Source organism: Triticum dicoccoides, chromosome 2B (assembly GCF_002162155.2).
Source record: "Triticum dicoccoides isolate Atlit2015 ecotype Zavitan chromosome 2B, WEW_v2.0, whole genome shotgun sequence".
NCBI classification, from domain to species: domain Eukaryota; kingdom Viridiplantae; phylum Streptophyta; class Magnoliopsida; order Poales; family Poaceae; genus Triticum; species Triticum dicoccoides.
In genome coordinates this window covers 806,003,610-806,019,197 of record NC_041383.1, presented here as the reverse complement: position 1 = coordinate 806,019,197, position 15,588 = coordinate 806,003,610, and positions in this window count along the sequence as shown.

Here is a 15,588-nt window from a genome sequence, read left to right as displayed (position 1 = left end):
AAAGGTTATAAAAAGAGTTTAGAGTGGATGTAAACTTTCAATTCACTGAAAATCCTATAAAATTACTTTGAATAAAAAAGTGCCCTTAGTATCATACCCCTCTGATCAACAAACAAATCAACAACCAGTTGGAAGGGCAAGACTTCACTCCAACCAGTACGTAACTTGTAGTATACTCAATTTGTCAACTAATGGAGAGTACAATTTTTCGAGGTACAATTTGCAATAGAGGAGATCTGCACTAGACTCGAGAAGATTCTTTTCTCTTCTACATGTTCTCGTATGACCAAGTCTCATCATACATTGGGAGCTGACACCTAGAAGTACTTGCTGTCTACGATGGATAAATTAATTGGATCATGTATAGATGCTTGTCACAATCTACAACTGACAGTTGGTACTCTGGAATGTATTCACTTGGTGCAGTGGGCTGATTATGTGTGCTCCGAATTATGGAGGGGGGAATCCGAAGCACTCCCTCTGTAAAGAAATATAAGAGCATTTAGATCACTACTTTAGTGATTTAAACGCTGTTATATTTCTTTACGGAAGGAGTACCAATTAATTACTCCCTCCAGTCGGGTTAATAGGGTTGGCATGGGTTTTTAGATCCTCAATTTGCCTAACGAAACAAGTGTTATATACCGTCAAAAGAATATCATTGGATTCGTATTGGAATAAAGTTTCCAAACAAATATTTTTGGTGGCATATACCATACACTCCCTCAGTCCGTGAAAAAGTGTACTTATACCTTTTGTGCTAAGTCAAAGTTTTAAAATTTTAACCAACTTTATAGAAAACTGTAAAAGCATGTATGACATCAAATTTGTATATCATCAAAGTACATTTCAAAATGAATCTACTAATATTAATTTAGTGCCATAAATGTTGATACTTCTCCTATAAAGTTTGTCAAAATCTAACATTGACTTAGGATAAAAGCTAGGTGTACACTTATTCATGGACGTTGGGAGTAGTGTGTTAGTCAAATGTATGACCTAGGAGCACGTGTATGCCCTATGCAACCGTTTGGAGGGAGCTTGCATGTTTTAGTGTGATGTGTAAGTTCATGGCGTGTGGCAATAATTTAATGAGGAGAGAGATGAATTGAATAGCATAGCTAGTTACTCATATTTATGGGTAACATAACACATAGCAAGACAAGATGAGTCTATAACCTAATAAATGAAGTGTTATATGGCATCACACATATGTTAGGCTGGCCATAGTGGGAGTAACATAAGTAGTATCATGCACTTGGGACTCGCAAACATGCTTATGTGGCAGACAATTAAAGAAGAGAGAGATGGTTATAGTAACATAGGTAGATACCGTAACATAATAAATGTGATGCTACTATGTGTCATGCATGGCAATAAATGAGACCACCTATGATACTAATCTATAATACTATGCACTATAGAGATAGTAACATAGACTAGTAACATATGCATGTTACTAGTCTAAGTTACTCCCTACTATGACCAGCCTTACCCCCACTATAGAGATACTAGTAAAATAGACTAGTAACATATGGATGTTACTAGTCTAAGTTACTCCCCACTATGGGTAGTTAGGAAGACTTAGACTAGTATCAGCCAATGGATGGAGGGGCAAGACTTCACCACAACCAAGTACACAACTTGTACTAGGACTACTCCTTTTCTCAACCAATAAAGTATATGATTTTTCAAGGTGCAGTTTCCAAGCGGAGACCTGCTCTTGCTTGATTTGTTGGCCAGATCGAGAAGAATTTAGTTTTCATGTACGACCAAGTCTTAAGTCTTTGGGCCTTTTTGATTCACGCATGATTCAAAATATGAAGGGCTAGAAAAAACATATGATTGAAATGATATGTTCTCTTGTACCCTATATGTTTAGAAAACCATACTAGGAATTAGGATCCAGGAGTGTTTGATGCCATAGATTTTTTTTAAAACAAATAGGTTTGAGCGGATGTAAATGTTCCTCCAAAACGGTGTGCAATGCACTTCTTAGGAATTTTTCTTAAGGGTCCATTCCTGTGAACCAAACTACATATGTAGGGAAAATTCATAAGGATCCGAATCCTATTTAAATCCTATGAAATTCCTTTGAATCAAAGAACTTAGGCCCCATTCGGGGATCCACCAGCTTCAAGGATGTGCGGAGCGGCTGTTCTCCCGCTCCAAAACATGGAACTACAGCTCCGCCCTTAGTATCATACTCCTCTGATCAATAAATAAATCAACGAAAAGATTGAAGGGGGAGATGGAAAGGGAAGACTCCGCAACAACCAATTACTCAACTCGTACTAGGGGGACTCTATTTGATAACCACTTGAGTATACACTTTCCAAGGTGCAGTTTCCGATAAGAGACCTGCGCACTAGTAGAAAACAGGGCTTTGCTTCGGGCCTGACCAGCCCATTAGTCTCGGTTCTTCACGAACCGGGACCCATGGGGGGCATTAGACCCGGTTCATGAGCCTAGGGGGGCGGTCGGGGCCTCGTGGGCATTGGTCCCGGGTCGTCTGGACCCATTTGTCTCGGTTCTAGGCACGAGCCGGACCAATGGGCCGCGCTCCTGGCCCACATCCATTGGTACCAGTTCGTGCGTTGAACCGGTATAGAAGGGGGGTTTAGTCCCGGTTTATGCCATGAACCGGGACAAATAATTTGCCTATATATACCCATCGCCGCGGCAGAGCACTCTGTTTTTTCTGGACGGCGAGGGGAGGGCATTTGGGTGCTCTAGCTCACCTCCTATGCACATGAGGTGTTCGATGAAATGTCCAAGCCACACTAGTTAATCTTTCTCCTCTCGAAGGTCGACCTCGAAGCTCTATTTTTCCCGAGATTTGTCTAGATTTAGCGGTCCATCACACCCCGTCCCCGTTTTCACCGCCATTGATCGCCCACGCCGATGTCGTCTCCGACACCACCGTGGTGAGCCTCTTGTTCTTATCTTCTTTCTGATTTTCTTACTTTAGATAGATACTTGTCTGGTTTTCTTACTTTAGATAGATACTTGTCTGATTTTCTTCCTTTTGACACACATAATTATATATAATGCATGCAGATGAACCGACAATGGATGTATGGTGACAGACACACCTCCGAGTACATTAAGGGCGTGCATGATTTTCTCGAAGTGGCTGAGGCAAACAAGCAGAATGATTTTATGTGTTGTCCATGCCCTAAATGTGGGAATACGAAGTCTTACTCTGACCGAAAAATCCTTGACACCCACCTGCTTTACAAGGGTTTCATGCCACACTATAATGTTTGGACGAGGCACGAAGAAATAGAGGTTATGATGGAAGACAGCGAAGAAGAAGAGGACGATGACAACTATGTGCCCCCTGAATACGGTGATGCTGCACGTGGGGAGCTGCTGAAGATCAAGAGGAACCAGACTATGTGCCCGATGATGCTGCAACGGGGGAAGCTACTGAAGATCAAGAGGAACCAGACGATGTGCCCGATGATGATGATCTTCGTCGGGTCATTGTCGATACAAAGATGCAATGCGAAAGTCAAAAGGAGAAGCTGAAGTTCAATCGCATGTTAGACGATCACAAAAAAGGGTTGTACCCCAATTGCGAAGATGGCAACAAAAAGTTGGGTACCATACTGGAATTGTTGCAGTGGAAGGCAGAGAATGATGTGCCTGACAAAGGATTTCATAAGATACTGAAAATATTGTAGAAGAAGCTTCCAAAGGATAACGAATTGCCTGACAGTACGTACGCAACAAAGAAGGTCGTATGCCCTCTAGGATTGGAGGTGCAGAAGATACGTGCATGCCCTAATGACTGCATCCTCTACCGCGGTGCGTCCAAGGATTTGATCGCATGCTCTGTATGCGGTGCATTGCGGTATAAGATCAGACGAGATGACCCTGGTGATGTTGACGGCGAGCCCCGCAGGAAGAGTGTTCCCGCGAAGGTGATGTGGTATGCTCCTATAATACCACGGTTGAAACGACTGTTCAGAAACAAAGAGCATGCCAAGTTGACGCGATGGCACAGTGAGGACCGTAAGAAAGACAGGAAGTTGAGAGCACCCGCTGACGGGTCGCAATGGAGAAAAATCGAGACAAAGTACTGGGCTGAGTTTGCATGTGACCCAAGGAACGTATGGTTTGGTTTAAGTGCGGATGGCATTAATCCTTTCGGGGAGCAGAGCAGCAATCACTACACCTGGCCCGTGACTCTATGTACGTATAACCTTCCTCCTTGGATGTGCATGAAGCGGAGGTTCATTATGATGCCAGTTCTCATCCAAGGCCCTAAGCAACCCGACAATGACATTGATGTGTACCTAAGGCCATTAGTTGAAGAACTTTTACAGCTATGGAACGGAAATGGTGTACGTGTGTGGGATGAGCACAGACATGAGGAATTTGACCTGCACGCGTTGCTGTTTGTAACCATCAACGATTGGCCCGCTCTCAGTAACATTTCAGGATAGACAAACAAGGGATACCACACATGCACACACTATTTAGCTGACACCAAAAGTATATACCTGGACAAATGCAGGAAGAATGTGTACCTGGGCCATTGTCAATTTCTTCCGACCAACCATCAATGTCAAAAGAAAGGCAAGCATTTCAAAGGCGAGGCAGATCACCGGAAGAAGCCCGCCATGCGTAACGGTGATCACGTACTTGCTATGGTCAATGATTTAAAAGTAATCTTCGGAAAGGGCCCGGCGGACTATCTATTCTGAGTGATGTTGCAGGACACGCACCCATGTGGAAGAAGAAATCTATATTTTGGGACCTACCCTACTGGAAAGACCTAGAGGTCCGCTCTTCGATCGACGTGATGCACATGATGAAGAACCTTTGCGTGAAACTGCTAGGCTTCTTGGGCATGTATGGGAAGACAAAAGATACAGTTGAGGCACGAGACGACCGTCAATGTTTGCATGAAAAAGACGACATGCCTCCAAAGCAATATGAAGGTCCTGCCAGCTACGCTCTTACCAAAGAAGAGAAGGAAATCTTCTTTGAATGCCTGCTTAGTATGAAGGTCCCGACTGGCTTCTCATCGAATATAAAGGGAATAATAAATATGGCAGAGAAATAGTTCCAGAACCTAAAGTCTCATGACTGCCACGTGATTATGACGCAACTGCTTCCAGTTGCATTGAGGGGGCTTCTACCGGAAAAGGTCTGATTAGCCATTGTGAAGCTATGTGCATTCCTTAATGCAATCTCTCAGAAGGTGATCGATCCAGAAATCATACCAAGGCTAAGGAGTGTTGTGGTGCAATGTCTTGTCAGTTTCGAGCTGGTGTTCCCACGATCCTTCTTCAATATCATGACGCACGTCCTAGTTCATCTAGTTGACGAGATTGTCATTCTGGGCCCTGTATTTCTACACAATATGTACCACTTGGAGAGGTTCATGAGAGTCCTAAAGAAATATGTCCATAACCGCGCTTGGCCAGAAGGAAGCATCTCCACGGGCCATCAAACAGAGGATGTCATTGGGTTTTGTGTTGACTTCATTCCTGGCCTTAAGAAGATAGGTCTCCCTGAATCGCGGTATGAGGGGAGACTGACTGGAAAAGGCACGCTTGGAGGGGACTCAATAATATGCACGGACGGATATTCTTGGTCTCAAGCACACTAGACAGTACTAATGAACTCTACCTTGGTGACCCCGTATGTCGATGAACACAAGAACAGTCTGCGCTCCAAACACCCAGAGCGGTGCGACGACTGGATTACAAGTGAACACATCAGGACTTTCAGCAGTTGGTTGGAAACACGTCTCGGAGGTGAGAACACTGTTTGTGCTGAGTTGTACTCGTTGTCCAGGGGACCATCTTCGACTGTATTGACTTACAAAGGATACGAGATAAATGGGAATACATTTTACACGATCGCTCAAGATGAAAAGAGCACCAACCAAAACAACGGTGTCCTCTTTGATGCAGCAATCGAGAGGGGAAAGGACACATATTATGGTTACATAGTGGACATATGGGAACTTGATTACTGACATGATTTTAAGGTCCCTTTGTTTAAGTGCAAATGGGTCAATCTATCAGGAGGCGGGGTATAGGTAGACCCATAGTACGGAATGAAAACAGTGGATCTGAACAATCTTGGGTACACTGATGAACCGTTCGTCCTAGCCAATGATGTGGCACAGGTTATCTATGTGAAGGACATGTCTACCAAACCAACAAAAAGAAAATATAAGGAAGTGAATACATCATACGATGAGCCAAAGCGCCACATAGTTCTTTCAGGAAAAAGGGACATCTTGGGAGTGGAGGGCAAGACAGACATGTCCGAAGATTATGAAAAGTTTCATGAAACTCCTCCCTTCAAAGTCAAGGCTGACCCAAGCATCCTTATAAATGATGAAGAATATCCATGGTTATGGCACAATAAGGAAAGGACACAAGAGAAGAAAAATTGAAGACTTTCTCCACAACTATTATGATGATACCATGCCAACTTTCAACCTTTTCGTAGTTCATTTGAAATGTTTGTTGTAACAGACAATTTTCCGTATGAAATCCTGATACTTCGAAAGAGATTGTCCGTTTTGTACACGAAGTGCATCTAATTTTTGCCGTAAACCTCTCAACTTTCTTGCACATGCTATGTGGATGAAATGATGATACCATGCCAACTTTCAACCTTTTCAGAGTTCATTTGAAATGCTTTTCAATTTCAGGGTCTTATAGCTCAAAATAATGAGTAAATGCATGAAAAATAACAAATGAAGTCAAAAAGGGTTGAAAATTGATGATGTGGCTTTGAATGGTGCATTTTGAACATACAAAAAGTCAGGAGTTCAAATAGGTTTTAAAAAATGAAATCCCTTTGTAACAGACCAGTTTCCGTATGAAATCCTGATACTTCGATAGAGATTGTCCGTTTTGTACACGAATTGCATCCAGTTTTTACCGTAACCCTCTCAACTTTCTTGCACATGCTATGTGGATGAAATGATGATACCATGCCAACTTTCAACCTTTCAGAGTTCATTTGAAATGCTTTTCAATTTCAGGGTCTTATAGCTCAAAATAATCAGTAAATGCATGAAAAATAACAAATGAAGTCAGAAAGGGTTGAAAATTGATGATGTGGCTTTGAATGGTGCATTTTGAACACACAAAAAGTCAGGATTTCAAATAAGTTTTAAAAAATGAAATCCCTTTGTAACACACAAGTTTCCGTATGAAATCCTGATACTTCGAAAGAGATTGTTCGTTTTGTACACGAAGTGCATCCAGTTTTTGCCGTAACCCTCTCAACTTTCTTGCACATGCTATGTGGATGAAATTATGATACCTTGCCAACTTTCAACCTTTTCAGAGTTCATTTGAAATGCTTTGCAATTTCAGAGTATTATAGCTCAAAATAATCAGTAAATGCATGAAAAATAATAAATGAAGTCAGAAAGGGTTGAAAATTGATGATGTGGCTTTGAATGGTGCATTTTGAACACACAAAAAGTCAGGAGTTCAAATAAGTTTTAAAAAATGATATCCCTTTGTAACAGACGAGTTTCCGTATAAATCATGATACTTCGAAATAGATTGTCTGTTTTGTACACGAAGTGCATCCAGTTTTTGCCGTAGCCCTCTCAAATTTCATGCATATGCTATGTGGTTGAAATGATGATACCATGCCAAATTCCAACCTTTTCAGAGTTCATTTGAAATGATTTTCAATTTCAAGGTCTTATAGCTCAAAATAATCAGTACATGCATGAAAAATAACAAATGAAGTCAGAAAGGGATGAAAATTAATGATGTAAGCGTAAACCAAATCAAATAAAATAAATCAAGAAGCCCGGAGTTGTAATAAGTTATTAAAAATAAAAGAGAGGCACAATGCTCACCTACACGTTGCTTAGCTTCAGGCCTTGAGGAAATGGTGTAGACTGCACGGAGCTATGTGTAGTTTTTGTCCGAAACCCTGATAGCTCCGTGCAGTCTACACCACTTCCTCAAGGCTTGGAGCTAAGAAACTTGCAAGTGAGCACTGCGCCTCTCCCTTCATTGTCTCTACACTCAGGGCTTATAAACTGCTGCGAGTGACTCTCGCTTGGCAAGGTGGGACTAAATAACAGTTGCAGAAATAATCAACTAAAAACCTCTTTTACCGGTTCATGCCACGAACCGGTACTAAAAGGTGCTCGTGGTGCCCCAGCCTTAGAACATGTACCAAATAAAATGCCTTTGTAACAGCCTTAGAACTGGTACTAAAGGAATCAACTAAAAAGCTTTTATAAACCTCTACTATTATTGAAACTAAAATTATATAGAATTTATGCAACTAAAATTATCAAAGTATTTTCTGTTGAAAACATTAAAAGTAAAAAGAATTATCATAAAAGAAAATGAATAAGTTATTAGAATTTTGTTACAAACTTTATTAGCAAAAAGAATTATCATAAAAGAAAATAAATAAGTAATTAGAAACAAAAAAGAAAGCAAAAAAACTAGATAAAAAATAATAAAAAAAAGTGCCACCTACAGGGCCACCACGGCCTGCATACGACTAGAAACCCATTACTAGGGCCAGGATGCAGACCCGCAGTAGGCCCAATAAGCCCACAAGCACAGAGAGTGAATTTAGGCCCGTAAGCCTGCAGTAGAGAGGAGCTCGAAGTGGTTGGTTCGGCAGGGCTTATAAACCACTCCGAGCCCCTCTCGGCTAGCGAGGTGGGACTAAACATAGCACCGCACCGCGCCAGCACACGACCTTTGGTCCCGGTTGGTGCCACCAACCGGGACTAATGGGAGGAATTGGTACCGGTTCTTAGCACCAACCGGGACCAATGCCCCTCTTTTGTCCCGGTTGGTTCCATCAACCGGGACCAAAGGTCTCTGTTTCCCGCCCTTTGGGCTGCTGAAAAGAGGCCTTTGGATCCGGTTGGTGGCACCAACCGGGACCAAAGAGGGGCATTTGTCCTGGTCCGTGACAGGAACCAGGACTAAAGCTTCATGTATATAAGGCACACTTGTGAAAATTTTGGTTTTGCATCTTGCAGTTCGCCCCCGATGACGCGCGCGTTGAGGACGCCGCCAGGCTGCCGGACGTCGTCGCCGTCGCCCCCGCCCCGGATCCCACGCCGACGCCATCGTCGTCCGCCTCCCACGTCGTCGTCGTCGCCCACGCCCTGGATCCCACGCCGACGCCGTCCGCCGCCCACGCCGTCGCCGTCCGCTGCCCACACCGTCGCCGTGCGCCGCCAACGCCCTCGCCGTCGCCAATGCCCTGCTCCGCGCGCTCGCCCGGATCCTCTGCACGCCGACGCCATCTGCCGCCCCCACCGTCGTCGTCATCGACGCCGTCGATACCGTCGCCGCCCCAGCCGTCGCCCTCACCAGCCGGCCCCGCTGTGAGCAGCCGCTGCCTCGGATCCTCTTTTTTTCATTTTTTTGGTATATGTATTTTTTCCATGTATATATACTAGTAAGTGTTTAATAAAATTCGTTAGATTAGTTGAATTAGATGTTTTTCCATGTATTTTAGATTAGTTGAATTAGATGTTTTTTGTCAATTTATGTATGTATATATATATATATATATATATATATATATATATATATATATATATATATATATGTATATAGCCCGTCTATTCTGCTAATATTAGTAGAATAACTATTTTGATATCACTTCCGCACTGCATGCTCAACAAGTGCACGTCATTGTTTGAACAAAGTGTGCTGCACAACTCAAGCGAGTGAACTTCGTGTCGAAAAAAACTGCACGCGTTGTTTTTTGGTACTGTTTTGGCTCTAATTTTTTATCCGCTTATCAGAACGACGCGTATAATAGATCGTTGGAAAGCTATGGATTAGGCGCACCTTCGCCATGTTGAACACTTTTCAAGATTCCTCGTGGTTTAAGAGCAGTATCAAAAACGGTGCGGCAGATGACGAGTGGTAGCGAGCGTATTTTCGTGATTTTTTCTAAACCACTTATCGGAATAAAGCAAATGATACGCCGTTGGAAAGATATCGTCGAGGCGCAGCTTTTTCATATGTATTATTATTTCTAATTCGTTACGGTTTTAAGAGCAGTTTCAAATTTACTAAATCACGGAATTACGTTTTTTGAATTTTTTTTTCAATTTTTGGTACTGTTTTAGCTCCATTTTTTGAATAGGTTGCTGAAACGAGGCGTATGATACGCCGTTGGAAAGGTACAGACAAGGCACAACTTTCATATGTTGGAATATTTTTTAGATTCGTTACGGTTTTTAGTTAATTTTGAAAATTGTGCGGCTGACGACCGTAGGCAGCGGCCGTTTTTCGTGAATTTTTTCCAAACCGCTGGTCGGAATGATTCAAACGATACGCCATTGGAAAGATATCGACGAGGCGCAACTTTTTTATGTAGAACACTCTCTCTAATTCTTTACGGTTTAAGAGGAATTTCGAATTTACCGAAATTCGAACACTCTGTTTTTCGCGACACCGAAATCGACGTGCGTACTTCATCCGACTGAAAACCGCACTTCATCGGATGAAGAACCGCACTGCATCAGACGGGTAAGAGAACTGCATAGTTTCTTTTATTCAAGCGTAATTTTTTTCAAGGACGAGAAAGTAGAGTGCACTTCACATCAGGTCTAAATGAACCACAACACTATCAAGAAGTGAACGACATTACCTTTTTCGCTTCGGTAATAATTTTTTTGCACTTACAGGATGAACAACATCATACAGCCGACCGCACTGCTTCAGAATGAAACCGCACTACATCGAACGGGCAAGCGAGCTGCATAATTTCTTTTGTCGGACGTTATTTTTCTCATACGAGTTTTTGTTGTTTTTTTAACTCTATTTTATGAACGAGAGTGTACCGTGGAGACTAGGGAAAGTGACCCACATCATATATCAAAGTGAACCGCATTACCATCTTGTTGTTTCGCTAAATTTTTCACATTTTCATGTTAGGTGCAAGTGAACAATATCACTCTTGAAAGTGAACCTCATCAAAGGACAAAAATGCATTGCATGACCAAGTTTTGAAACAAAGAAACACATGAACAAAACAGAGTGCACTCTCTCATGTGCAAAATAAATATGCCTCTGACATCGAGGCAAGGCAAGCGTACTTCTTTTTTTTCTTTGCACTGCAAAAACATAGAATTCGCGTCTGAGGGATACATTGAAAAATGCATTCACAAATCACAAGAGAACTGCACCATGGTCTGGCCGAACCTCCTGCCCGCTCTAACCAAACTTCATGTTGTGGCCGTGCCCGCAAACTGCATCTGCTCCCTTTGCTCTAGTTTAATCATTTTTTCACACATAACGACCAACAAAACTTTTACTACTCCGTCCTATGAAAAAACCTGGATGCAATCCCAACGTTGCCGGAGTGTACTATGCAGTGCACTGCAACACACATAGGATTGCAAACAATATTAAAACAGAACAGCTCTATAGCCTACGAATTCCCAAGAATTACGCCGAGCACAAAGTTAACTGCAACGATACTCTTCAAAAGCAAAACTAAAATTTAAAATTAGGTACAGCAAGCTGCACATCTCGCTCGTACCGATCTGCACATCTCGCTCCTCACAAACGCCGAGCTGCACATCCTTTTTTGTTGCGTAGAAGAACATAGTGAACTACACATACATACTAAGATGAAACACAGTTGCACATGCCACTGTATTCTACATAGCTGCAACCTGCGCCTTTTGGGTGTGACTCCGTCAATTTTTCAATCATTCTTTTGCAAGCCAAGTGCACTGCTCGCCCCCGCGGGCCGAACTGCACGCTGTCAGCACCCTCGCCGTAGACGTGGGAGTGCTGCCGAAACCTGCAAAACAGAGGAAGCCGACAATCAAGCGACAAAACAACAGAAAGGGGAGGGACGGGCGAGGAGCAAGGGGGTATAATAAGGCAAAATTACCGGAGCTAGTCGCTCGGTAATAGAGTGCACCTCTGCTCGGAAACCATTCAACAAACTGAATCAGACGCTGCCCTCATCTCTCTCATCGGGGGAGTGGGGCATGCGACGGGCGTCTGGAGGTGGAGGGCCGGATCCAAACTGCACGGGATCAAAATTTGGGTTTTTTCAGTCGCGCTCAAACAAAATGGACTGCAGCAGGATCAGAGTATACAAGACACTTTTTGCTATGATTTAACTCAGTCAAAACAAAAAAGAAGGAGTCGCAAGTGCTCCATCACCGAATTGCAACAGTGAACAAGCACGAGTGAGAAGTGCACAAGTGAAAATTACAACCGTAGCCACACAACAAAAATCTAGAAAAAAACTAAAAGCAAATGAAGCACGCAGAAGAAGCTATGAATTGAAGCTCATTTACAATACTTCTGAACTGAACCACATGCTCCCATGAATCCACTAGCATGCTTGTTTTTTAAATAAAATAAAGTGAACGGCACGCCCACGTTCTCGGGACTGCACGCACACAGCCGACCGTCGTCGTGGAGCTCGGTTCCAAGGAATTGCACGAGGGGAGCTACTGGACCGCGTACCCAGGCAAATGGAGCCGCACGCCTCGAGCAACTGAACTGCAGCGCAGCCTTGCAGATGTAGGATGGCACCGAACTGCACGCTGAAGAGAAAGGGGAGGCAGAAACCGTGAGGGCCAATAAGGCGATCTGCATAGGAGCTGGGGAGGAGAGGGCCACGGCGGGCTCGCCGGATCCGGGGAGGGGAGGGCCACGGTGACCTCAATGAGGGGGAGGGTTGGTGCTGTCCGCAGCGGTGAAGACGGTGCAGATCCAAGGTGCCAGAGGGATGGGCAGTGTCGGGGTCGGGATGGGGGGCACCGGCAGCAGGACGACTGGATCCGGCCGCGGCGGTGCAGTAGGAGGTCACCGGGGCCGGGGGTTGTGGATCTGGCCGGAGGTGGCAGAGGGCAGAGGCGGTCAGACACCCATGGTGCTCGCGAGAAGGGGCGCGATGGCACCCTGGGGATGGGTGGCTTGGCGGCGGCCTGGGAAGGGGCGGCCCGCGGTGGTTTGTGGAGGGGCGGCCGTGCCAGATTGGGTACCGGCGCGCTGCGTGGTGGTGGGCGCACGGCGCGGTGGGAGGTGGCGGCCGTCCGGTGGCTGGCGCCATGGGCGGGCGATGGGCGGCACGGTGGAAGGTGGTGGGCGGTGTGGTGGGAGGCGGCGGCGTAGGGTGGGTAGGAATCGGGGAGAGGGTGGTGGGATCGGGGAGAGGGTGGGTTGGTGACTGGGCTGGCCGCTGGGAGTGGGTGGTTTGTGCGTGTTGGTGAGTGGGGTGGCTATTTTTGTTTTTTGTCTGTTCGGGTGGGCGTCCGGTGTTAGCAGAATAAGGGGAACGTGTTATCAGAATAAGGTCTTAAGGGGTGTTATCATAATATACCTACCCTATATATATGTGCATATTTAGAAAAAAATTGTGTTGAACTAGTTAAATATAATAGAACTAGTTAAACAAGTTTATTTTTAGTAAGTGCTTAGTAGTTGAACTAGTTGATTTAATAAAACTACTTTATTTTAAGTAAAGTTTATTTTACTTAGTAGTTGAACTAGTTAAACAAGTTTATTTTACTATTTTACTATTTTATTTTAGTAAGTACTACTTTATTTTATTTATATTAAGTGCTTAATTATTAGTTGAACTAGTTGATTTAATAAAACTACTTTATTTTACTATATATAGAAGTAGTATATTTTTAGCAAGAAAATTAATAGAACTAGTTTATTTTTTTAGTTCAAGCAATTATTCCCACATCGACGTCGACGATGCCTATCCCGCATCCTCGTCGTCGACTCCGGGGAGGAGGCCGGCTTGATCAGATGGGCCATGTTCGGGATTGGGCTCCACCGGGCTGGTATTGGGAGGTGCTACCTTCCGGGGGGGGCGTAGGTTGGTGAGGAGCCAGCCCGTTGTTGACCCGATCCTTGTTTGGTGGCGGTTGGGTGGGCCACTGATGGTGTCGAGGCTTCCGGACACCGCGGAGGTGGTACGTTACCATGTCAGCGAGGAGGACGAGCACGTCCGTCGCTACATGGTTGAGTTGGAGGGCAGGTTCGACAATACCTGGCAGGTTCTTAAGGGATCTCACTGGAACAATGATCCTATGATGGTTCCTTCTCTTTGGGTGTCCACCGCCCGCGACGATACCCTTCGGCGCTACAGTTCTAGCTGTATTGGCGATGCTATATGTATGATAGTATTCGAGGAGTATTAGTGATAATATTCGACGATGTACAGACACGAGAGATGATGTAGTTTTGCTTATAATTGAATGCATGCTAATTTGAATACTACTTAATTTTACAATTTGGTTTTGCTTATTGAGAATGCTCAAATTAATTGGAAAAGTACTCCTACTTTGAATGCTAAAATTGGAGAGCACTATATATCCAAGGCGTATGCATTTGATTACTTGGGAGCTTATAGGGTTTTTGTTTTTACAAAAATCTAGGAGCCCCCTCCATCATCCGCGCCGTCGTCCCCGTCACCGACCCCCCTCCGACCTCGAGGTGAGACCAGCCAAATCTCCATGTCAATATGAGTCCTATAATATGAGTCCTCGTGGGGGTAGCGAGTTTAATATTTAATTGTACATGTTTAATATTTGAATTATGAACATAGGAAATGGCGTACTCGGTCGATGAAAACCACCCGGGGGAGTGCGACTGGTGCCACGATGACCGAGGTGTTGGGGAACGTAGCAGAAATTCAAAATTTTCCTATGAGTCACCAAGATCTATCTATGGATAGACTAGCAACGAGAGAGAGAGAGAGGAGTGCATCTACATACCCTTGTAGATTGCTAAGCGGAAGCGTTCAAGAGAACGGGGTTGAAGGAGTAGTACTCGTCGTGATTCAAATCACCGGAGATCCTAGCGTCGAACGGACGGCACCTCCGCGTTCAACACACGTGCAGCCCGGTGACGTCTCCCATGCATTGATACAGCAAGGAGAGAGGGAGAGGTTGGGGAAGACTCCGTCCAGCAGCAGCACAACGGCGTGGTGGTGGTGGAGGAGCGTGGCAATCCTGCAGGGCTTCGCCAAGCACCACGGGAAAGGAGGAGGGAGAGAGGTAGGGCTGCGCCAGGTAGAAGATCAAATCTTCTGTTGGGCAGCCCCCATACCTCAAGTATATATAGGGGTAGAGGAGGGGCTGCGCCCCCACCTAGGTTTCCACCCCTAGGGGCGGCGGCCAGCCCTAGATCCCATCTAGGGGGGCGGCCAAGGGGGGGAGAGGGGGAAACTTGCCCCCCAAGTAAGGTGGAGGAGCCCCCTCCCCAAACCCTAGGCGCCTTGGGCCTTGGTGGGGGGCGCACCAGCCCACCTGGGGCTGGTCCCCTCCCACACTTGGCCCATGCAGCCCTCTGGGGCCGGTGGCCCCACTTGGTGGACCTCCGGGACCCTCCCGGTCGTCCCGGTACATTATCGATAACACCCGAAACTTTTCCGGTGACCAAAACAGGACTTTCCATATATAAATCTTTACCTCCGGACCATTTCGGAACTCCTCGTGACGTCCGGGATCTCATCTGGAACTCCGAACAACATTCGGTAACCACGTATATCTATTCCCTATAACCCTAGCGTCATCGAACCTTAAGTGTGTAGACCCTACGGGTTCGGGGA